This window comes from Vicugna pacos, chromosome 32 (genome assembly GCF_048564905.1).
Source record: "Vicugna pacos chromosome 32, VicPac4, whole genome shotgun sequence".
NCBI lineage: Eukaryota > Metazoa > Chordata > Mammalia > Artiodactyla > Camelidae > Vicugna > Vicugna pacos.
In genome coordinates this window covers 23,429,453-23,455,000 of record NC_133018.1, presented here as the reverse complement: position 1 = coordinate 23,455,000, position 25,548 = coordinate 23,429,453, and the positions used below count along the sequence as shown (strand labels likewise).

General features: G+C 53.9%; 1 long non-coding RNA gene across 2 annotated transcripts; it reads right to left on the bottom strand.

The window, feature by feature from the left end:
• Window positions 1-159: 159 nt before the first annotated feature.
• Window positions 160-25,548, bottom strand: LOC140690884 (uncharacterized). Of its 2 annotated transcripts, none has more exons than XR_012066225.1 (3): window positions 23,131-25,548; window positions 8,537-8,675; window positions 160-391 (listed from the first exon to the last, which is right to left on the bottom strand). It is a non-coding gene; the product is annotated as an uncharacterized lncRNA (long non-coding RNA). The 2 variants fall into 2 exon arrangements; XR_012066226.1 differs by lacking the exon at window positions 160-391 and adding an exon at window positions 6,863-6,989.

Genomic DNA, 25,548 nt, shown 5'->3' with positions numbered 1-25,548 from the left:
GGGAGAGAGATTGCGCTGATAACCCAAAGCAACAGAATCTGGGCTTATGGCAGTTCCTCCGCCTGCAAAAATCTTTCCTGGATGTTCCGGCTCATGAGGTTTCTCTCCTTCACGGGAGACCATGTGACAGCTTGTCCCAGGGTCCACGTACCTGGTTAGAATTCTCGGTCTGGCGCTAACTGGCTGGAAGATCTTATGCAGGTCACTTGGCCTCCCAAGGTGTAAGGTCACTGGCGTTTCAGAGGACCATGATGGGGACTGCACCCGATGGGGCCCCGTCAGTGCTTGACGGCCACCGGGGGCATAGCAGGTGCCCAGGAATTAGGAATTCTCATTTATCCTTTCCTTCTCTTACTGCACTCAGAGGTCATTCCTGGGACCCTCCAGACTCCTGTGTGTTGGGAGGAAATGATCGTTAGCCCAGTGGCCTCGCTGAATTCCCACCACCCGTGGAGGCAAGTGCTACCTTTATACCCATTTCTTCAAATGGGAGACAAAGTCAGCCAGCTTGGGGAGGTCGGAGGGGGCGCTTGACCTGCTGCCTTTTGAGACTAGACCCCACGCCCTCTCCCCACCCCGTAAGCAGTCCACTAGCATGAGCTGGGCCAGTCACTGCCAGGCTCTTCCCTGCTTGTCGGTTCATTTGATTCTCATAAGAGCCTGGTGAGGCGTCATTTCCTCCACTTAACGGGGGGGAGACTCTCTGTCTGGGCTGGTCTGAGCACCACGCCAGGAAGAGGCGGCTGTCAGCTCACGGTGTGCATGCGACCCTTATCCTTTGGAACTTCCTGGACCCGGTGCCTTCAGGCAGGGCAGGGCCCACGCTGGTCGCAAAAAGCGTTTGGATTGCTTTATGGGGTGCGCTTGGGGGGCGGGGTGGGGAGGAATGAGGACCCAAATTTAGTCCAATGTTGGGGCTGCCAAAGTTCTGGACCCATTAGAGCAAACCGTAGATGTTTAGTCAATCCGGCCGTCGGAGATTCTTCCAGGAGTCATCAATTACTTTGTGAGTCACTGACAAGTCCGAGCCATTAAGAGTCCGACGACACAGGTCTGCCACGCTGGCAGCGTCGCGTGCCCTCCTCCCTGATCCCTTCACCCGTTCCCAGCTGCTACAGCCGAACGCCGTGTGTTGTGCCGTTAACACGTGCGATTTTGCTGACTTCGGCGTTTTCCCCAGAACCTACTTTGGCCTTAGAATCGATGCTTTCTCGAGCATTTCCTTCTGGCTCTCACAGCACCCCACGAGGCAGGACAGAGCCTGCGGAGACCAGCACCAGGGGGCGGGGGTTCCAGCTCTGGACACCGAGTCATTTCCTAGACCAGCGGCTGGATCGCAGACTCAGGTTTCATTGTTTACTCACGGCCTTGGCGTGAGCATGGTTCCAGGCTGGCTGGTGGAGTCGCCCCGCGGTGGGTGCTGGTGGGTGAAAAATCGTTCTCCCACAGCGAGGCCGAGCAATGCCCTCACGTGAAGCTGGGGCTCCACTGGGACAAGGTCGTGTTCTCTGGAGCGCCGCTGTCAATTCCACAGGACGCCCACCTCAACTTGTAGATCGAGGGCGGCCAACTCACATGCTCCCAGGTCCAGCCGGCTGACTTCAAGGGCTGTGGCATGGCTGGGGTGGCCAGCAGGTGCGACAGGTGAGGACTGTTGCAAACGGAGGGGACACGCGCTCTGCCCAGACGGGCAGCCAGGGCCTGGCACCACCAAACCGTCTTGACGTGGGAAGGTTGGCCTAGGAGCACATACCAGGCCAGCGGTTCATGAGAACCAGAAATGAAGGGTTGGGCCACATCTCCAGACCTTGGCAGAACCAAGAGCATCTGTTCATTAAATAACTTCCGACGCCCCAAGGAATAACCAGTAACCTTCCGTCTGCCTCAGAACCAGTCAGACCCAGCCGTTCCTCTTGCATTTCTTGTTTCTTGTGGAGCATCTCCTGGGCTCCACGGCACTGCATTAGGCTCTGGGGGAGGGATGGTGGATGAGACAGCTCAGAGGACCATCAGCCCTCGGAGCTTCAGACCCCTCGCGAGGGCAGTGCCGGCCCTTCCGGTCGGGTTCCTGTCCCTCAGCAGCACGCCCTTAGGGCTCATCCAAGCTGCAGCCTGTGTCACAGCCCCTCCCCTGCTGAGGCTGGCGACCCCTCCCTTGTGTGTCACTGCCACGTCTCCTTCATCTGCTGCCCCGCCCATGGACACTTCGCTGGCTTCCACCTCTTGGTTATTGTAAGTAACGCTGCTGTGAACACGGGCGTGCCCGTGTCTCCTCGAGACCCGTTTTCAGCTCTTTTCGGTGTATATTCAGAAGCAGGATGGCTGGATCCGATGGAGATTCTATTTACTCCTTTTAGGACCCTCCGTACTGTTTCCCGCTGTGGCTGCACAATTTTCCTACTGCCCCACTTTTGACGGAGACATGAAACAGAGTATTTGCTCCCGTGAGTGCACCCGTGTGGGAAGCGGCACAATGCCGTGGGTGACTTAAGAGCCCGGACCTGGGAGAGGACCGTCCGGGCTCAGATCCCTGCTTGCCCCCTGCGCCCGAGCTGCTGCTTAACCTCTCTCTGAGTCTGTGTCCTCAACCACGGAGCAGGGGTTTTCACAGTTTCTTGTTATAGGACCGTAAGGAGGGTTAGAAACTCAAGCACGGAAACAGTGCCTAGTGTATGGGAAGGATCTGCAGAGGTCTTTGTTCAATAGAAGATGCCCTGCTCTTGCCAAAAATGTCCATGTATTTTAAGAGAAGCTGGAAATCTGGCTTTTTTAAATGTGACATCCCCTATTTTTAAGATATTGGCAAGTAGTTCAGATTCAACACAATATAATGAGTCAGGGAGATAACTGTGAGGCAGAAACAGCCCCGGGCTGCCCATGTGGCTTTCCAGCAACAAGTGATGGGCTCCAGCTGCTTTGGGAGGAATTCCCGAAGCTTTTGGGAAGCCTTCCCGAAGGCTGCCTGGAGGAGGAGGCGTTTACACTGAGCTACAGCACAGGCAGCGTCATGCTGGGAAGAGACGGGAGTGGTGGGGCTGGTGCCCACAGGGGGCCAGGATGCGGGAGGGTGAACACACAGTCAGTCTTCAGTTCCGGCTTGAGCTGTGAGAGCGTTCAGCCACGTTCTCATTACAGAGCCTCATGGGAAAATCCGGGGAATCTTCAACAGGCTCTCATCTGCGAGGGCACCGGCTGGATGCAGCGGTCGTGGGAGCTGGAATCGGGGTCAGTGGGCCCAGGGTAAGTCAGGACCCGGCTGGGAGGGGGTCCCACCCGGGGGTCCCAGGCCCTCCACAACTCAGCTCGGGGCCTCTGTTGTCTTCCTGGCTGGGACCAGGAGCCGCTGCCCAGACCAAAGGGGCCCAGACGGGTGTGCGGGGCCGACGGGGCAGGCAGCCTTGCTGAAGGAGGAGGTGCCAGAGAAGGCGGCTGGAGGCTTTGTCTCCCTCCGCTTCCCTGTGGCGACTGGCCCCGTCGCGGGTGGAGAAAGTCAAAGCAAGAGCCTTCACGCCGAGGGCCGGGGCCGAGATGCAAACAGCCAGCGCTCTTCAGAAACCCTTACCCTCACCAGAACGAGGGGAAACACACACACACACACACACACACACACACACACACACACGCCTTTCCAGGGCCTCTGGAGCTGATGAACTCAAGACCCTCTGGAATAAGAAAACGTAGTCACTTCTATTACGGAAACCAGAGAATATTTAACTCGATCCCCCCAGGAAACAGGCAGGGGGCCAAAGGCAGCTTCCAAGGCACCGGAGGTCTTCTGAGCAGAGAGCCGAGGGCTGGTTCCACGGCTGTGTGCACCTGGGGAAAGTCTTCAAGCCGTGCAGGTACGATTCACACTGTTGGTTGCAATAAAGCCAAACCCCGCTTGGTACCCGGAGAGGCTCTGGGCTCCACCCGTCTGTCAACGGCGTGGTGTCCCGCCCCAGGTGTGCTGGTTGGTGGGTGTGAACCTAGGCAGACCTGCCCCCCTTAGGGGTTTATCTTCAGCATCCAGACCCGGGCCCCCACACTCCTTGAGCTCAGTGTTACCCCGTGAGGGCAGGAGCTGAAACCCCCCTCGCCACCCCCGCCTCTGCCCCCGGAAAGCCGGGCCAGCCTGCAGCATCCTGATAACCGTGCCTCCGCTCCGAGGGCCGGGACAGATGTTGGAAAGTTTGCTTTGTCAGAAAAAGACAAGCCGGCCTCTCGTGGACCCTTTGATCTCCCCTCGGAAGAAAGTCACAACCCGTCCCCGCGGACCTCCGAGCTCGGACACGAAGCACCAGGCCAGGAGGACGCGAGGAGCCCGGGAAGCACTCTAGGTCAAGCACACCGGTCTTTGAGAGCAAGGGCTCTGGAGGCGTGGCCTGGGGTGGCCCGGGATCTTCCTCGGGGGGCTGCCATGTTTATCTTTTTTTCTCAGACGGAGATGTGCAAAGCGGGGCTTTTGATTGGGGTGGCAGCAAACGGCCGGCGCTTCCTGAGAAGGAAGGGAGTGGAGCCACTTCTCGGCCCTTCGGGGCACGTCATAGGAACCGGACGTTCAGGGCGGGGGGCCCTCCCTGCCTTTCCCTCTCGCCTCTGGAGAGCAGATGCAGGGGAGCGTGCCTGAAGTTTGGCAGCTCCCAGACTCAGAGGCCTGGGCCAGGGTCTGCCAGGCTGCAGAGTTTCCTGGCCTTTCTTTCTGGAACATTCTAGAGGATCCAAGGGGCGGCCCTTGCTCCTGCAGCCTTCGGGTGGCAGGGAAGAATTCTTGTCCGGGGAAGCTGCCTTCGCAGGTGTGCCCCCACTGTCCCACTCTCTAAGCCGCTGACGAACCAGCAACATTTGCAGATGGTCACCTGAGGGCTCTGCTCTGGACCCAGTGGGTCACCGTTCGTCCCCACAGCTGCAAGAGACAGGGGCCACGGCTGCCCCGTCGTCCAGCTGAGAGCACTGAGGGGCTGACGGAAGGCAGAGCCACAAGCTGGGCAGTGAGCTGCCCCCGCTCAGCTGGGCCCGGAGCCCGCAGACGGAGGCGCGTGGCCGCCGGGAAGGTGACCAACAGGCCCTGCGGGTGGGCCGCTGGGCTGGGTGCCCGCCTCTGGAGGGAGAAGCTCTAGAATGTCCACGCCGAGAGTATCAGTACCGCGGACCAGCCAGGGCCCTGCCCGGTGACACCGGCTCCCTCCCTCCGACGGTCCACCGGGCATCTGAGTGCACACTGCCTAGGCTATTTTAAAAGCTGGGGAATGGCCGTCATGACAACAGGGGTCCATCCCTCAGAGCAAGGAAGGGCATGTCTGCGGGCCAGACGCCACTGGGCCAGTGTCTCGTCTCCACCAAGTCTGCAGGCACCACTTCTTGGGCGTTGGAAGCCGCTGCAGGATTGGCAGGGATCTTCCTAACTCAGCTGGCACCGGAGGGGACCCGAAACATACACAGCGCTCAGACGGTCGAAAAGCCCCTATCTCTGAAACACCTGAAACAGCTCTGATGGGCTAGGAGGCGCCCAGAGCAAGAGAGAACTGCGACTTTCCTCAAGCGTGGCCGGGAGCGTCCTCCAGCCGTGATCGTGGAAACGGCAGTTCCAACCTGCGAAGGCACCGTTCCTCCCGCTGAGCAGGGGGTCTGGGCACCTGCGGCCCAGCTGGGTGTCTCCCAGGATGAGGCGCCGACTGCTCTGAGCAACAGGGTTCTCGTTCTTGAAGCCACCCCTCCCCCCACCCCCATCACCTTAAAGAAGTGTTACTTTTTAGGGACAGAAATCAGGGGCGAAATGATGTGATGTCAGGGATTCGCTTTAAAATATTATGTCCCAAATATGGGAGGAAGGAAAGGGGGTGGGGAGAGGGGAGAAACAGGGATGGATGAAATTTTTGCGACAAAATGGTGATAATGGTTGAAGCTGGGGGCTGGGTCCCTGAGTTTTAATATCCTGTTCTCATGTGTGCACGTGTTGGAAGGCTTTATATTTGTAAAAGTCTGGAACAAGGACATTATAGACACATTGTCTGTAATTATCACACGCTAGAATTGTTCCACGTGACCAGAGATGTCCAGGAGAGTCACATGGTGGGTTATCGTGATTAAAAACCAGTCACTTAGCTCCACGTGTTAGTCCACGGACGGCCCTCCAAGACATGCTGCTGAGTCGAAAAGCCAGTCGTGTCGACATGTAGGGCGTCGTGTGAAAGCGGAAGCTCGCTAGGCAGTGTCTTGCCCGCATGTTCACGGAAACCAGTTGGAAAGGGTTTGGAAGCAAACCCGTGAAACGGCGAGGCACGGTGACCCACCGGGACGAGGTGCGCGCCGCGCTGGAGGCAGTGGTCCGGGGGGTACCTCTGAGGCCCTTCCGGTGTTAATATTTACGCCAAGGCTCTGTTCTGAGTGCATCACGGGCAGGAATTTGCTTAGCCTTCATGAGAATTCTGTGAGAGGAATGCATTTGCACAATGAGAAGCTGAAGCAAAGTGGGGGTAAGTTCTCACCAAGGACCCAGGTGGTGGCAGGAGGCGGAGTCCAGGTTTGAGCCCGGCGGGCTGGCCCTGAGCCGGTGCCCGGATGCCCTGTCTCTCTTTAGCCACAGGTTTGCTTTGGTTTTTCAAAGCATATGCAGGTAGTGTCGCTGTAAGTCGTTTAAACAGGATAGGCACACCTAAACTCCGTAATTCTGGGCTCTGCCGGATTCCGTCAGCCTCTTCCGTGTGCCGGGGGTCCTGGCACCCCACGAGCGCCAGGAGGTGCACCTGCCTTGGTGGGAAGGCTTCCCGTTGCCGGGGCCCACATTCCTTCCAGGCGCAAGTCTGACCAGCGAGGAGTATGGCTCCATCAAGGCAGGCTGCTGGGCTGGCCCGGGGCTCCCCAGATGCTCACGGCCCTGCGCCCTCCCCTGCGCGTCCCAGGTCCTTCCCCTGGAAAGAGCAGTGTGCTTCACGGTCCATCATGGGGCCTGCTGTCCTGAGCTCCTCTTTGGTCTTGGGAAAAGAGTTCCCCACCGAGACCACATCTTTCTGTGGGAAGAGACCAAGATTGGGACTGACGGCCACGGTTCCTGGGCTCTGGCCTCTTCCATCACTGAAAATGAGACAAAACCCACCCCTGGCCACAAAGCAGTCTTCCCCTGGGCCCTGCGGCACCATGTCCCGCACCTCCCTCTGGTGCCCGCCGTGGAAGGTGACCTCCCTGGAGTCTGGCTGGATGCCCTCCCGCCCCCCGGGTCCCTGCCCCCACCTCTGCTCCCTGCTTCCCCCCCGGCCCCGTTTCCAGCCACCCACCCCACTGTCTCACTCTCCCGGATGCTCTGGGTTCTCCCTATCTCTCCTTGCCAAGCCGTGCCCCCCAGGCTCTGCTCTGGCCCAGCTCCCCTCTCTCCACGAACTCCTGATCGGTCTCCTCCACCCCCGTGCCCGCAGCCGCCACTCGACTCCCAGGGCCTGGCTGCCCAACCTCCTGCCGCGTTAGCTCCCCTGCGTGTGTCACCAGCCCCGTGGTCTAAGCTGCCTTTGCCTGTGTTGCACTTTGCGACTTTGAACTTCCACCCAAGCGCTCTTTGTTCAGTGAGTAAACAGTCGTCACTAACTACTGTCGTCCTCTTGACTCTGGTGTGAGTGCAAGTATGCACACGCGCACCTGTGCACACGTGCAGGCTTGTACACACGCTAAACATGCCTTTGTACACAATGTACACCATACACACAGACACACGTGTATGCATGTATGCATGACATACACACATGTACCACATGTAAAATACATTTTACAGAGGAGAAAGCTGATTATAGATTGAATACAATGTATAAAATCATGTATACAGTGTATCGTGTTTTCTCCTCTGCAAAACAGAGAGAAAACAGAACGCACCCCTTCCAGCAGCCTCCCAGAGCCGTAACGAGAAACAGACAGAGCAATAGGTACAGGAATTCCCGAGCGCGTAGAAATAGCAACATCACACGAGGGCCGGCTGGGGTTTATTTCTTCTCTACCAGACTTTTCCAGGCCAACCGTAAAAATGTCTGTAAACGCCAAGAAGTCAATGAAGCCCCTGCAGGAAATGCAATTTAAGCTCCGTCTAAACATCCCGGCTCGTAAGAGTAATAGCTGACATTTACAAAGCTCCTACTATGTTCCAGAAACTTTGCAGTCCCTTGACATCAGCGTCTTTATCTCACAGACTGGAAACCCGAGGCACCGGGGCAGCCAGCGCTCCGCCAGGGTGAAGAGCTGGAGGGCGGGGCAGCGATGAACCTGGACCCAGAGACCCTGTTTCCCCAGGGTGGGCGTCTCCCAGGCTCTCACCTGCCTCCAGCTCAACCACGAAACGTGGGGCCAGTTTTTCTTTTGATTTGAGACTGTAAAGATTATTTTAAGTATCAATTTGCTTGCATAACCCCTTGGGAGTTCTTATTTTAAAAAGAAAGAAAGAAGGAGAGAAAACACCAACACCTCTGGATGCTGAAATGACGCTACTGGCAACATGTCACACTGCAACTTACATAACCACCCCCCCATTACCGTTCCAGACGCTCCCTTTGAATTCAGATTACACACAAACACTCACCCTTTGGGTAGCCGAAATACTCTTCCTGGCCCTTCAAATACACGGATTCCTGCTTCTGACAAGGCAGTCAGTGTGGGTCCTGGCTCCCCTCCGCTTATCTGGTCATGCCTTGTGACGGGCAGAGGTGGGAGCAAGTCATCTGAAAAAGAGGAATGGAAACTTCAGAGAACTAGGGCAGGATTTTGGCTCATCTTTGTAATGCGGTTTCCACCCCTCCGCGCCCCCATCCCTGTGGAATTCGGGGGGATTGTGTCTTTGGCAGCGAAGATTAAGTGGACTGCGTGCCCCCCACGGAGGGTTTAATTGGCAACAGAGTCAGAACCCACTGACGTGTGCGAAATTCATCATTGTGTCTGGGCTGGGAATGCTCGCCGGGGCCAGCCGTGTCTCTCTCTGGTTTTCCCACAAGCGTTCAAAATGACCTCGTGTCTCTGTGTCAGAGTGTCAGCCCCCCGGCGGGGCCGGTTTCTGAGTTATGTTTTCTTTGTAACCTCAAGGGCAAGGAAGAAGGTGGGCAAATCCGTCTGCCTCTGCGATCGCTGGATTGGGCAGAAGAGCGTGCCAGAGGGGAGGGAAGTCAGAACGCTGAGCGGTGAGAGCGGCCCTGCTAACCGGGATTGACGAGAATCCACGGTCAGCGGGGGAGCAGCGGAGGGCCCTGGGCCTCTGTATTTGGCTCCTCGGGGGGCCTCTGAGGAGTGTCAGGGGACCCAGTTACCTGGGACCCCGTGCAGATGGCGCTCCAGAGGCTGGGTGCTCTGAGTCCCCAGCCTGGCTGGACTCTTCCGAGAGTGCTGAATAGTAAAAGTGATGGTGCTTTCACAGCGAGAGCGCGAGTTTAGAGGGTTCGAAGTTCCTTCTCTGTGAACGCAGGGGATGCCTGTTGGGTCTTGGCCACCAAGGGACCGCTTGCCCTTAGCTGGGCAGTAGCATTTATTGTTTAAGGTGGGCCAAGCTGCTGTAACAAACAGACACAGAATTCACAGCTCAGCCCCCAAAAGTTTATGTCTCATGCATGCACAAGATCACATTTGCTTCATCCAGTTCATCTGTCGAAGAACATTTAAGATGTTTCCACGTCCTGGCTGTTGTAAATAGTGCTGCTGTAAATAGTGCTGCTGTGAACACTGGGGTGCATGTACCTTTTCGAATTAGAGTTTCCTCCGGATACATGCCCAGGAGTGAGACTGCTGGATCCCAGGGTAAGGCTAGTTTTAGTTTTTTTAAGGACTCTCCACACTGTCCTCCACAGTGGCTGCACCAGTTACATTCCCACCAACAGCATAAAAAGGGTCCCTGCTCTCCACCCTCCTCCAGCGTTTATCGTTTGACAATTCCACCATCTTTAACACATGTGTTAGGAGATCACCTTCAGCGTCCCCCGCACCAGTGGGCTGCACGGTGGAGAGAGTGAGATGTTCCACAGGCCAGAGCGGGTCACCTTTGCTCATGTTCCACGGGCCAGGACTGAGGAACACGACTGTCAAAGAGACTGGGAAATGCAGAATAGCTGGCTGCCAGGAAGGGCGAGGGGAGAACGGGCTTCAGAAGCCAGTCGCTTAAGACATCCTCCCCGCAGTGTGCAGTCTTGGCGGGTCTGTAAATCAGGTTGTCCTGCCTCCTGTAACCAAGGCACAAGCATGTGATCCAAACTTGGCCAACTGGATTTCTTCATCCATGGCTTTTACATTTGAGTGACATTTGCTAGGACAGAAAAAAAAAAGTGTGTGTGTGTGTTTCAATGAATTTGAGATTAATGCCAGTGGCAGCTGATGAGAACTTCAAACTCTTTCTGCAGTGGAGTCCCATTGAGCTACTTCCTTTTGCCAACTCCAGGCCATCAGCTTCCCACCGGTCACGGGAGCTCCCTTCTAGAATTCTGGTAAGTGACCCTTTGCCTTAATTAGACAGAGGTGTTAGTATAAGCAACAAGCAAGGAATGCCCACTGGCACGGGGGCTGGCCGCCAAGGGATCCGGGTGGACCCAGCCTGATAACATGACACACCGCGGTAAACACGCCGGGGAAGTCTAGTCCCATCTGTGTGCCCTTCACGAGTACTCCGGGGCCTGCTCTGGTCCTTTTCATTAGAATGAACCCTAGGAATGGAAGTCTGGCATGGAGTATCTGGCACTGGCTGAGTAGAAGGGGCCTAGAGCCCCGCGTTTGGGGATGACTTGGAAAGACGTTAGTAGGTTCCTCAGTTCTACTCTCAGGCGTGGACAGAATCCTTCGTTTTAGACCCGGGTCTTGCAATTATCAAGAGTCATAAGTGTCACTAAGGTCGCTTATAGTTTATTTGGCAGGAGGATGACCCAGTCTGCCTCCAATTTTGTGAAGACTGAATGTGATGAAAGATACTTAAAGCCTTTGAAAAGCACCACTGTGACACTTACGTAAGATGTGTCTGCTTTGAAGTAAAACCAGTAGGGACCCTATAAGGTCCGTGAGAACTTGAAATAGTAAAACAAAACAGCCAAAAGAAAACAAAAAACTTGAGCCGTGCAGCGGGAAGGCTTTCCAGGGGACGCACATCCTAAATCAGGATGCGTGTTAGGTGGGCGTTTCCTGCTGGCGTCACGAGGAACAAATTGGTCCTCACGTATTTGTTTGACTTGCACAATATTTGAATTATTTAAATTGCCATAATTGAAAACCCAGAAATTTAAAGTCAACGTTTTGATTTCCTCATTTTCTGGAAAAAAAAAAAATCCAAGATTTTGCTACTTTGCAGCTTCCCTGCCTCACGGTGACTCTTGGCCGGGGCTGGTAACAGCGCCCTCTGTAGGCAGGCCTTTCCTTCTCCCTCCAGCCCTGCCTAGTCGCTGGGCCATGTCACCAGGTCACCCGGGGAAGGCATTTAGATCTGCAGCCCCTAGAGTGGTGGGTGCACACTTGGGAATGATGGCTGAGTCCCTGCGTAGCAGGACCCAGTGTGGCCCACGGAGATGCGCCCTGAACACTTCATCACTCTCTGCCTTCTCGTCTCTACTTGATCTCCTCGCACGCATGCCGGAAGATCATAAACCTCCTGTTCAGAATTGCATCATCACTCTGGGCTTCTGCCATCATTCTCTGTCCCACCCCCCAGGGGCATCCTGGACCCCACTCCTAGAGCAGCAGGGTGAGCGCCCAGAGCAGTCTGGATGGATGGGAAGAAAGCCACACAGCTGAGGCATAATTGTTACCTGGAACCAAATTACTTTTAATGACTTTTGGTAGCCTTCCAGCCCCCTTCCGATTCCCACCACCAGTGAAGCTTAACAGCCCCGGGGCAGGTACATCTCCTACCCTGTAAGCACGAAAGCCGCTTGGCTAGTGATGGCGAGGTCTGATGTAACAGGCGTCCCCCACGATAAACATCAAGGGAGGATGCCCATTGTTCATGCCGAGCCACGGAGGCGGTGTTGGAGACAAGGGGATGAAAGGAAGGGAACCTTCAGGCTGATGGTCGAGATAATTTTCCCAAGAGTGAAATCAGTTAAGCCTCTGAAGACTTGCTTCTCGGCAGCAATATTCATCCATCCTGACTCGGACGGACATCTGTGGGAAGCAGGCCTGTGTTCCCAGCAGAGAATGGGGCGGAGGTTCCCGGGGTCTTTGCATCTCACTTCTCTAAATCCTTTAAGTGAATTTTTGAAGCAAAGTGTCTTTCTTTCGTTAGATCTATTGCAACAAATTTGACCAGAATCTGTTCCTGACTCATAAGCTGTTGAGGCCAGAAGCCCCATGGAAAGACCGGCAGGACCCGCAGGCAGGGCCACTACTCTCCTGCCGGCACCATCCGGCTCCCTGGCCCAGAGGCTCGATCTCACTTTTTGCCTCTGAAACGGCTTACTTACCCCTAAGGTTCTACTGGTTCCCTGAGCTCACTTCTGATTGGTTATTTCCTTTGCTCCTGATTTGGCCCATTTCTCTAACTTCTGATTGGTCCATTTGTAGAACTTCATTTGCATAGAGCTCACTCCTAATTGGTTATTTCTCTCACTCCTGATTGGTCCATTTCCCTCACTCCTGATTGGTCCATTTCTACAAAGCTTGTTCCTAATTAGTCAACTTTTGTTATACCTTATTTGCATATGATGTTGCAAAGTCTAGACTGGCAGCCTATAAAAACCTGTGTAAACCTACAGATGGGGTCCAGAGCTTGGCCTGCTAACTTTTCTGGGTCCACTGGTGTAATAAACCTGAGTTCTCCAACCGTCCAAGTGCTGCTTGGTCTCTCACCTGGATCCAGGTTGCTGTCACAACTGAGCTGTAACACATTTTTCTGCAACACTGTAAGAGTATTTGCTGTGTCTGCATTTGTGCTTTCTCGGCTTTTCAAGAGCTGGGAGCTTCAACCAACAGGTTAAAGAAAAGCAGGGCTTCCAGGTTTGAGGTGTCCCACCCTCCCCTCCCAACCTCACACTGTTCTTCCCAACCCCCTAACCATTAGGTCTGGCCTTGGAGACCCACAGTGTGGACTCAGTTGACAAAATGCAGCAGATATTTGTCAAGTCTCAGCTATGCGATGGACCCCCTTCTAATTCACTGGGGAGTAGAGAAGAGAGCGTAAGACTGCTGTTTCCGGGAGCAACCTAAATGTCCATCGACAGATGAGTGGATAAAGAAGATGTGGTGTGTACTACTGGGGAATGCTACTCAGCCATAAAAAGGAATCAAATAATGCCACTTGCAGCAGCATGGATGGACCTGGAGATGACCATACTAAGTGAATTCAGACAGAGAGAGACAATTGCCATATGATGTCACTCATATGTGGAATCTAAAAAATGATGCAAATGAACCTATTCACAGAACAGAAACAAACTCACAGACATAGAAAGCAAGCTTAAGGCTACCCAAGAGGAAAAAGGTGGGAGATGAATTAGAAGTGGGATTTGCAGATACAAACTACCATATACAAAATAGATAAACAACAAGGTCCTGCTGTAGAGCACAGGGAGATGCAGTCACTATCTTGTAGTCATCTATAATGAAAAAGAATATATATATATAAATGTGTAACTGAATCACCATGCTGTACACCAGAAACTAACATAACATGGTAAATCAACTACCCTTTAGTAATTAAAAAAAAAAAAAAGGATTCCTGTTTTCATGGACTGTAACCGTACTGGGATAATCCAGTGGAATAATTTGAGAGGACTGGTCGACCGCATTCTGTTTCCTCTGCTCCCTCAACCAGCAGAAACCCGGTTTGTGCTAAAGAACTCAATTTTCCAGCTTTCCTCTGGGCTAGGGGTGGTCATGTGACCAACCCTGACCAATGAGATGGAAGCAGATGTTAGCGGGTGGGGCTTCCAGGGAAACTCTTGCGAGGGGCGTAGGCTGATCTGCTGCTGCCCGTCGCCCTTAATGCTTCACCTTCTGGAATATGGTTGTGATGCTCGGCCATCTTGCAGCCATAAGGACGGACGTCCCATGGAAACATGGATTTTGGAAACTCCAAAATCCTCGTAACACTAGGATAAATAAACTCCAGTTAAGTCACCTCACTTGTTTTAACACTTAATTCTTTCTAGTGAGCATCAGACTCTGCCTTGCATTTTGCCAGGGTGGTTATTGATGCCGTGCTGATCTGCAAAGCCTGTTCTTGCTCTAAAAGAGTGAGCGGAGCTGGGCTTAGCTGGGACCGTCCATCAGAGTGTCCAATGGGACTTCTCCAGTGTGGGGGTCTCAGGGCAGCTGAGCTTCTGACGAGACGCCTGGAGGCTCCACAGTGGGTGCTCCAGGGAATGAGGGCAGAGGTGCATGGCCCCTGGGACCCAGATTCAGGGGACACTCCCTGGGGCGAAGCAGTGACAAGCCAAGCCCCAATCAGGGGAAATAGCACAGACCCATCTCTCAATGGGAGGCGTGTCAGAGAATCGTGATTCTTTTGGGACCGCTGCATCCTGCAAAGCTTGGTTCACAGCCACCGCCTCCAGGAAGCCTTTCCTCTCCGTCCCACACCCTTGCTGACCTCTCCTCCTGGCAACTTTAGCCATATATTCACTCGGCATTCGCTCATCCTCTGCCCAGTTTGGCTGTGTCACTCTTCCCTTGACCATCAAAACACAATCAGCTTTTGAGCAAAGATGAAATCTCGTGGTTTTATGGTTGTCTTGCCCAAGGGACATCCCCTCCCTGTGTGTCTCTGTTGTCTTCCCTCTATTTTCTTTGTGTTTCTCTACCTCTGTCTTTTTTCTTTATCTATCTCTTTTTCCTTTATCCCTCTGGCGGAGATATTTATCAGTGATTAGATACAACAGTTTTAGCGTCAAAGAGACTAGTGCTCAATTCTTACCAACTGTGTGACCTCAGGCCAACAGCTTAAGTCTGAGTTTCTTCATTTGAAAAATGGCAGTCCTGATAAGCGTTAATTGATTGAATGCGCGTAAACCTCTAAACACGGCAGCCGGCAAATAGTGTGTTTGCCATCATGGCTGTCATCATCACCATCACCATCATCAGTGTGGCTCCGTCTTGCCTCCCACAGATCAGCTCCTCTTTCGATAAAACCCAGAGGAAGGGGGTCCACTGAGAGCGCTGCCTGGATCCATGTAATTAAGAGAAGTGACAGTGGACAAAAAGAGTTCAGAAAACAAACAAATCTGCAGGAAGTCTGGAGACTTTCAAAACAGCCCACAACAAAGCCAAACAAAAGGGCTGAGTGGATGGTGATGTCATCTGTCTACTCGAAGAGGAAAGGAAATTGTCGCCGCTCCTCCTGGTAGCCCGGTGGGGCTGGCAGGGCAGCACTGTCACTGCGGGAGGCTCCGGACCCGTCGGGACCCTCGCATCTCATGTTTACAAGACAACTACTCTCTTCTCTAAGACATGCTTCTCCCTGGACGCGAATTCTACTACGCCCTCTGTTACACACGCACACGCGGGCATTTGGATGTGCTCGGGGTGGGAGGGGACAGACAGGAAGGAAATATATCAAACGCTCACTGGCGGGTGTCCCTCGGGCGAATGGCTCTCACTCTTAGAGCCAGGAGCAAAAGCCACCGAGGGCTTGTGGAGTGGGTTGGCCTCACCAGGGTGTGACATATTCCGAGAGAAAACAGAGCCCAGCCTCAGAAAAGCTGAGTGGGGCCTTTGAATGGGTCTCGCCCTTTACCACAGGGCACTGAGATGAGAAAGGTGGCATTTACACTGCCTTCACGCCACGGAGTGTGGGGAAGGAATGCTGCTTTACCTGTGTTGATTTTAGACAAATTGTGTCACACTTTGTTAACAAGTAGAATGGAAGCATATCTTTTAATTGTTTTTTTAAGCTTGTGTATTGTTCCCTAAGACATCCTGGCTCCACCACCTTGGGCAAGTCACTTAACCTTTCTGAGCCTTAGTTTCTTCATCTGGGAAATGGGCATGATGACAGGGCCGAGCATATAGGGTCACGAGGAGGAGGAGTGAATGAGACACCAAATGGGACAGCTCTTGTCCTATTTCCCGTCACACAACCTAAAAAGCTTAAAACAGCCTCACTTTGCCTTCCAGAAGCTTCCTTCTCTATCCGTGGTTCTGGGCCCCAGTCCCAGAATCTCTGCCTCTGAATCACAGCCCCCAGTCCTACGCCCTCCCTCTTTCCGCCACTGCCCTGCATCTCAGCCCCCATCGCCTCCTCACTGGCCCCCCCACCGTTTCCCCCCACAGGTGAAGTTCCGCCCGGAACTGGTGCAATTCTTCCAAGAGTGACTGCAGGCTTTTCCCTCTCCGCCCCTCCAGGGCTTCCCACCGCTTTTACACCAAGGCCCCGGCTCTGCCCCGGGGTCCTCTCTGCTCCTGCTCCTGCCCTAGCCCTGGATTCCTCAGCCCGAAGCTCTGTGCCCACCACACGTGGGCCTTTGCACAAGCGTCACCCCAGACACCTCCGTCCCATCCAGGGCAGCGCTTCCAGCCACTTCTGTGCTCTGCTCACTCCTGGTCCCTGGCCCTTGCTTCTTATTGCTCATGACACGTTCACAGCGCGTTTCGGGGGTGAGTGAGTGACTCCCCTTGACTCAGAAGCACCCAGGATGCGCTCGGACTTGCTCTCGGCTCCGTTTGCTGGTGTGTATCTGGGATGGAGTCTGGAGGCACCTGCATGTTCCACGTAGGACCACGCTGGTCCCTGCTGTGACCTGGGAAAGCTCCCCTGAGCTCTGCGGTGTGATCTTGTCCATTGTCGCCCGCGAGCCTCTGGGCTGCGTTCTGGGATTGTCCGGGCGTGCGTCAGGTTATGCTCATTTTGGGAAGAAGAGAAATGAGACACAGACGGCTTAAGTGGCTTTTCCAGGCCACTCAGCCAGTGAGTTGCAAATCTGGGTCTGAACTCAGAGAGCCTGATTTTCATGGGGCAACTTTCGTGCTGATCAGGCCAGGAGTTCTGTGGAACTGTCACTACATAAGCCATCCTTTCTGCAAATGTCTGCATTATGTGACTGTGGGATGCTATGGTTCCGGCTGAAAAGTGAACCAACGCAGGAAGCACCGACCATGTCAGTATCAGCCGCATGTTAGGCGTTCAAAGGGTGGCCCCGGACCCAGGCTGCCCGGGTTCAAAGCCTGGCCCTGCCACAACCTTGCTGGATCACCCGGCCAAGTGCCTCCACCCACTTTGCCTCAGTTTATACACCTGCAAAATTTCTCATAACAGCAGCACTGGGGAGAGGCTTCGTTGTGAGGGTTCCATGAGTTCATTCATGTAAACTGCTGGGACAAGACAGACACTGAATTCAGAATAACCTTCATTACTTTGTATTCACCCTTTTGAAAGTAGGAAGACCACTGGCTGTATTTTCCAGTTTTGCACTCGTATCTGGCGTAGGTGGGGACCAGGGACAGTCTGCAGGTTAAAATCTGGCCGTCACATCGCTTGGGTTATGAGCACAGGGCTTGAGAAGCCATCTTCCCCTTGCTGGAAGGTCAAAAACCGTATTATTTTTGTAATATTCACATTTAGCTTCAAAAATAACTTAGCTACACAGTGAAAAGGCAATGAACACAGCTAGCCGTGGTCCAGTTCTCCGTCAGACACCAGCCTTCTGTGCTTTGCATCACCTTTCTAAACTTTAGCTCAGTTAGGCTGCCCTTCGAGCCTGGGCCAGCCAAAGCTGCACGACCTCTGAGAGATCTTCCCCCCCATGCTTGCCTCTCTGTGGCATCTGAAGGGCCTGTTCTCCACGATTACAGCCGAGCGGCCCCCGCACGTTCCTTGTGTATTCAGGAATCAGGGTTTTCACTTCATTTGTTCTTGGCTGATCTGCCAATAAGACTGGCATCGCGGGGAAGTCATCGAATGGCCTGATTCCTCAACTGCCACCGTCCGTGAACCCTCTTGCTTCCGGTTTTTCTTTCTTTTTCTCCCTGCAGTGGGTTCTCACAGATTTAAAGAGAATCAGTCAGGGGTCCACTCTCCTGGGTCCTACTTCCTGGGACTTGGACCAACTATCGTTACTGTTTGAGCAAAGGCATCGTGGTCAAGAACAAGCGAGCACATGGAGAAAGACAGCTAACAGTTCATCGGGGTGGTGACCGGTAGGACGCAGCTGGCAGGTGCGCAGACGTCCTCGGCTGGGAGCCTGCCTTTCTGTCTGCCTCTCGGGATCTGCCCTGCGTGTGATGTCAGGGGAAGCCTTGCGCACGTGATCTTCAGTGGGGAGGCGGAAACTCACCAGGAAAACCCAAACTGCTTTTTAGTTAGGCTGGTATTCTCCCAGTTCATCAAATGTTAATTACTACGTAACCGGCAAGTGCCCTAGAGATGGGCGATGTGGGGGACACGATCCAGCCACGTGAAGTGTCTCAGTGTCCACGCACGGTTGTGGGTTTAAGGCCTGCTCCCCGAGCGCACACGCACCGATCTGCGGACACGTCCAGAAGCTGTGGGACAGGCACACACAGCCCCTGACAACCAAGTTCACAGTTACTCCGCTGTCATAGAAACCCGAGCCTGGGGCGGGGGGCACAGCCGGTCTGTGCGCCTTGCCGCCTGTGTTTGGAGCAGGGTGGGGGCGCACTGTGGATTACTGCATTGCACTTCTTTCTTGCCTTCTCATCCATGGCAACCGTGCTGAGTGAGCTCGGACTGCGCTTGAGATTAGCTCACATTCGTGAGTCTACTGGTCACGGGTGGAGAGACGCCGCGGCTGGGCTCTCAGCTTCCCCGCCTCCCTGCTAGCACAACCCAGATCACATTCTGACATGCAGGGGCCCCTCCCCAGCCCCTCCCCGGTGCATCAGGGTGCGTGGAGTTAGTCAATTGTGGCCATTCAGCTCCCTTTGCGGTGCCCGGTTTGGACACATGACATAATTCTGACCCAAGAGGGGAGGTCTGCTGGGTTGGACACCCTGGGAAGGGCTTTTCTTGCTCTTCAAGGGACCCCACGGATGGACCACGTCCCTTCAGACCTTCGGATGCTGTTGGTTGCGGTGATGATACTTGGCGCTGCCACAGCCTTGGTGCAGTCTTGACGGGGCAAATCTGAGGATAGAAGTCAACATACTAAGAAAGTCAGAGCCGACGGGTGGTGCGAAGAACCTGGTTTCCCAGGTGGTCACTGCTCCACTGAGGTGACCAACCCAGAGTCTGCCTACCCGTGGTCTTTGGAAATGAGAAATAGTAAATATCCAAATTCTTGTGCCTTTTTGAGTTGGGCATTCCTTCTCTTGCAGTCGGACTCCTGTTGCGTGTGGAAGCAAGGGCGTCGCGGCCACGGCGAGCAGCACGGTCTTGGCGCCGGGCGGACGCAGGTCCGGCTTCTTGCTCCTGTGCTCGCGTCCTGCGCGTGGCTCCTCGCTTGCAACGTGCGGATGACAGTGCTGCCTGCCTCTCGGGGTGGTTTTGAGGGTTCAGCGAGCGCTTGTAGGCCCAGCGCTGCGAGCAGTGCCTGACATCTAGTAAGTACCGTGAAGGATGTTATCGATCATGAATGTTCTTTAACGAGACTCTGAGCTCCGTGAGCACCAGCAGCAGTGGCTTTTTCTCTTCGCTGCTGCATCTCCCGTGCCCGCACCGGGGCTGGCACACACGGCCTCGGGATAATGCTTAAAAGGCTTCAGGAGGAAAGAGAGGTGGCCACCCCTTCCCCCTGGGGAGTGACCTGGGGCTTGAAGAGTGTAGACAGAAGGGCTACTAGGGCCTGGCGTGGAAGGCCAAGTACAGCTCCCCGGGGAAGGGGGTGCCTGGCGGCAGCAGTGGGACCAGAGGGCCGAGAGGAGAGAGGGGCATGGCAAGGTGGCACCCGGGCTGGGGGGCACTCGACGCTGAGCCAAGGAGGAGCCCACGCATCAAAATGCAGAGACTGCACTTGACTCTGTGAGAAGCAGGGAGCTATGGAAGACGCTTAGGGAGGGGTAGGGCATCTGGGAGGTTGAGAGCGGCTGGGGCTAATTCAGTTTAAGGAACTTCCTGTATATATTTTTTTAAAAAAGCCAACAAATGCTGAAACCGACAAAGGCTTGATCTCCAGAATATATAAGCAGCTCATACGACTCAATAAGAAAAAAATAAACAACCCAATCCAAAAATGGGCAGAAGACCTAAACAAGCAACTCTCCAAGGAAGACATACAAATGATCAAAAAGCACATGAAAAAATGTTCAATATCACTAATTATCAGAGAAATGCAAATCAAAACTACAATGAGGTATCACCTCACACCAGTCAGAATGGCCGTCATTCAAAAATCCAAAAATGACAAATGCTGGAGAGGCTGTGGAGAAAGGGGAACCCTCCTACACTGCTGGTGGGAATGCAGTTTGGTGCAGCCACTATGGAAAACAGTGTGGAGATTCCTCAAAAGACTAGGAATAGACTTACCATATGACCCAGGAATCCCACTCCTGGGCTTGTACCCAGAAGGAAATCTACTTCTGGATGACACCTGCACCCCAATGTTCATAGCAGCACTATTTACAATAGCCAAAACATGGAAACAACCTAAATGTCCATCAACAGGTGACTGGATAAAGAAGATGTGGTATATTTATACAATGGAATACTACTCAGCCATAAAAACCGACAACATAATGCCATTTGCAGCAACATGGATGATCCTAGAGAATGTCATTCTAAGTGAAGTAAGCCAGAAAGAGAAAGAAAAATACCATATGAGATCGCTCATATGTGGAATCTAAAAAACAAAAACAAACAAAAACAAAGCATAAATACAGGACAGAAATAGACTCATGGACAGAGAATACAGACTTGTGGTTACGGGGGGTGGGGTAGCGGGTGGGAAGGGATAGACTGGGATTTCAAAATTGTAGAATAGATAAACAAGATTACACTGTATAGCACAGGGAAATATACACAAAATGTTATGATAAATCACAGAGAAAAAAATGTGACAATGAGTGTGTATATGTCCATGAATGACTGAAAAATTGTGCTGAACATGCTGAACACTGGAATTTGACACAACACTGTAAAATGATTATGAATCAATAAAAAAATGTAAAAAAAAAAAAAAAGCCAACAAATGCTGAAACAAGGTTGTGTAAACCTGAGGTGTAGGGACACGTTCACCCTGCCTGGGTGTGACCCTCCTACACACCTAGGAGGCTGGCGGGCAGACACGATGGGTGACCCCACAGTGGTGTGAAATCACTCTGGTCCCCACACGAGGGTTTCTTATCTGATCCACAGAACAGAGGAAATAATCTGAGCAGACAATCCGTCCATCCTCTCCAGGGTGGAGCACTGAACACCCTTCTAGGTGCCATGGGGAAGCTGATTTTCTCTGTACGGCCGACGGCCGGGGACAGGGCTGACTTCTCTTAGAACCCTAGTTAAGATGGAAAGATCGGAAGAGAAGAGACGGGAACAGGACAGAATGAACCAGAGCCCATGACACATCAGCAGATTAGATGGTCTTGAGCGGAACAGGACTGGGTGAAATAGACCAGAACAAGATCAACAGCACAGAAGAGAGCAGATCGGCGGGTACCACCGTGTGTAACACGTGGTAAGTGCCTCAGCGGGTGAGACGCCTGCTTCACTCGATGCTCCGTGTGGACCATGATACAGAATGAATTCCCTTCTCTGCTGTGACCGTGACTGGTCTTGACTGCTGAGTCTCCCCTCCCTACAAATACGTGCAGTCCCGTCACTTCTCATTCTTCTACCTCAGACTCCTGGTAAGCGGTGGGGACGGTACCTGTGCGTACCTCAGAAGGTTCTTAGAACAACACAATGAGTTGACGCACGTTAAGCGCTTAGACGAAGCCCAGCAGGCGACAGCAAACTCCAGCCGTGGGCTTGGAGGTCAGTCGCCTCTTTAAATGTTCACGCCTTTTCAAGTTTTCTCTTCCTCAGCAACTGTGAACCCAACCAGAGGAGGGACATAATGGGGTTCTCGAGGCCTTGTCGGGGCTGGAATTAAAACGTGGGGAGCCGGAGGAAGGTCCCGCAAAAGACTGCTGTTGTGGGATTTCCAGGAAGGCTGAACACAGCTCTGCACAGGGCAGACACCATGTTCCTGGAGAAGAGGTGAAGTTGAGACCCGTGTCAGTAAGACTGAGTGGTGGGGGCAGGGAGAGGAGGCTTATCAGTTCAGATTCAGTTGCAGGAACCGGAAACCACTCCAGCTGTCCTGAGCAGGAAGGGATTGAACACAGGACTGGGCTCTTGCAAACTCATTGGAGGGCCTAGTGGGTGGGCTCCCCCAGTGCTGCGGCATTGGTCCAGCAGGAGACTGCCACCTCTCCCACAGTCAGGAGGATGGGTGTCGGAAGTGACCCCTAGTCTGGTCACATAAAGAAGGATCACTTTGTCTACCAGTCAGAGGTCAGGAGTGATTCCCCCACCATCTCACAAAGACTGGCTCTGAATTCAGGGTGTGCGTGCAAACGACAGAGGCCCCAGATTTTCCCACGATTCTACCACTTCCTAGTTGTGTGGTCTCAGGCGACTTTCTTAACCTCTGAACCTGTTTCTTCAATTTAAAAATGGAGATAAAAAAAACAGAATTTAGCTCATGAGTTCAAAGATTTTTTTGTGATGTAGTAATGTTCTCATCCCATAAAGAAATGAAACCACACATTTAGAGATGTTGTGAGAGTGCCTGGCCCTTGGCACGTGCTCAGCAATTATCATCACCACCACTGTCACCAACATCACGACCACCATCATCATCATCACCATCACCACCATCATCATCATCACCACCATCATCACCATCACCACCACCACCAACATCACCATCATCACCATCACCACCACCATCACCGTCATCACCATCATCATCACCATCATCAACTTCATGCAAGTGTGCAACCTGCTCCAGGGGTTGGGTTGAAGACCCACCAGGAGACTGCACTGGTCTGTGGTCAGTGGGGAGTTTGGACTAAACCAAGGAGCTCTGCACAGCTCTCAGGACCTGAAGAGCAGCACCCGGTACAGCAGCAGCGCCAGAGTAATGAGATAATCAAGCAACCTCTGACTTTTCAGTTTTCCCCCAAATCTTGCTCACCCGCTCCCTCTGCAGGACAACAGGGAAGCTACACACTGAGGTCGCTGCAGAGCCCTTTCTGGGTTTGAGGCTCCCAGTGGTTCCCCATCCTGGCTGAACAGTAGAACCACTTAGGGACTTCTAAAAAATACTGATGCCTGAATCTCACCGAAAACCAAGTGAAACAACCTCTGTGCGTGTGGCCTGGGTATGGCGGCGAAGGCAGCTCCACGGAGTTCTTTTCATGGGCAGCCCGGGCTGAGAACCACAGAGGCAGTGGTTTCCGCTGAGGTGTGACTCAGCCTCCACGCTGGCGTGCAGCCAGGCTGTGGGCGAGCCCTGCTGCGTGCCCCTGTGTGCCCGCGCCTGCGTCTCTCATTAGATCCGGAGAGCTGCAACCCTGGGTCAGACAGCAGGACACACTTGGAGTTTCAGTAGGTTTGCCAAGTTGCCCTGAAGTGCCTCTGCTCACTTCCACTCTCACCGATGAGAATGTCTCCCCACACGTCCCCTCACACTTGATAGTATCAAACTTTAATTTGAGGGGGCCCATCTGATGAAGAAAAAAATGGCACCAGTTAAAAAAGAACCATGTAGACTTTACGTACCAGTTTGGCGAGATCGCTGGGATAGATGGTGGAGCAAAAGAAACAAGTTGCAAGATACAGAAACACACGGGGCAGACTGATGGAAAACAAGTTGCAGAAAGACGGGCACCACCTGCGCGCAGAGGGAGGGGTCCTCTGGGGAGGGAGACGGGGCTGAAGTGGGGAGGGGGTGGTCAAGCAGGACGCTACCTGCTCCTGGAAAATTTTCTCTTTTTATAAGGAGGATGAGTTTCATTGTATCATTGAGATCCATTTTTGAAAGCTTAAGGGAAAGTTATATCCATATGGATATTGTGTATATATAGAAAGAGAGAGAGAGAGATAGTAGTAAGATGCTAAGATGTTACCATTTAGGGCATCTGAATAAAGGGTAGCCAGCAATTCTGTGCACTTTTCTCGCAATTTTTCCATAAGCCTGAAAGTACATCAAAATTCGGCATTAACAGCAGACCTTAAAGCAGCCCCAGGAAAGAGAGGCTCTGAGGGCCGGTGGGCAGCCCTGGAGGACGGAGGGCTGGCCGGGCAGATCTGCACCTCCGGCCCGCCCAGGTCTGTCCGCCCAGGTCCGTCTGCCCATCCCGCCCACAGAGGACAGACAGAGACTTCCTACTCAAAGCCCATCCTGCTTAAACCCGAATGCCTCACGGGACAGAAGTTCAAAGCAACGCTGGGGCAGGGCTGTTTGGCGTCAGTGTTTGGCCTGGGGATTTGAGGGGATTACCCAGCCCTGTGTTGCAGGCGGCGGCTGATGGGGCCTCAGGTGCGAGAGGCCTTTGATGGCCATGAGCTCTTTGGAGGCCCAAGCAAATTGAGGACAAACCAGCTGGGCTGCCCAGGAGGGGGCCGGCTGTTGACCCTTTCTTTCCAGTCTTAGGAAAACAAATACTCGATATTCCAAAGGCTGAATAAACTCATTAAAAGGATCGTGAACCTCCTGCTTCTTCACCAAGCCCTTGGAAGCTTCTCGGCCAGTTTCCAGGCAGCAGGAGGAGCAGGGAGGCTGGAGGGAGGCTGGAGTCGTCCAGGAGCCGTGGCTGTCCCTCCCAGCTGGTCCCTGGGCACGCAGACCTCGGCCACAAATCCCTGCCTGGAGACGCGTAGCTGGTGGGTGCCTCTTCCCTCCTGCCCCAAATGCTGCCTCGGTCTGGGGTCCGGGTCATTCCGCCGCTACCCTGAGGGACCCAGGCCCAGAAATCTCGGACTTCTGGCGCTGCCTGCCTCAGGCCACGGCAGGCACAAGGCAGAAAGGCGCGCGCTGGCGCCCTGCGCAGCATCCAACCTCACGCCGCTGACCTCAGGGGACACCCCTGAGCGCGTCTTTTTCTCCCAACGATTCCAGCTCCTTCATCCTCCCTGGCGCTCATCCCTCCTCCCCGCTGCATTCAACAGCCGCCCTCGGGGGCAGGCGCCCCAGCACAGACGTGAGCCCTGTGCGCTCCGGAGGCGGCCGAGGGGCAGGCCAAGATGGGGCAGCATCAGCTGTCGGGATTTGGGGTGCAGAGGTGCCGAGGACGTGAGGTCACGGCTTATGGAGAGAGAGGCGGCGGAGGCTTCCGAACCCGCGTTTCCGCGGCTGTTGGGCAAACCAGCGCCGCGTGCGCGTGTGTGCGGAGGCCTGCGTGTGCGCGCGCGCATCGCTCAGCCCCGGCGCGCCTGCAGCAGAGGGGGCGCACGGTCACGGCGGCACCGCCCCGATTAGGGCCGGGTTCCGGGGGGCTCCCACCTCCCATCTTCTCCCGCAGCTCCAGGTGCACCCTTGGTTTCCTGCAGGTGATTTTCTTAAAGTATAGGATCAGATTATGTTCTGGGTCCCCTCCTGCTGTAACATTCTCTGAGCTTCCAAGGGAAGGACAGGTTCTGAGGCACCTGGGCTCACGTTGGATGCTCCGGTTCCAGGAGAACCAGAACCGCCGTGCGTTTGTGGACTGCACGTCACACGCGAGATGAGGGTTGGGGTGGGGACCAGGGATGCAGCACAA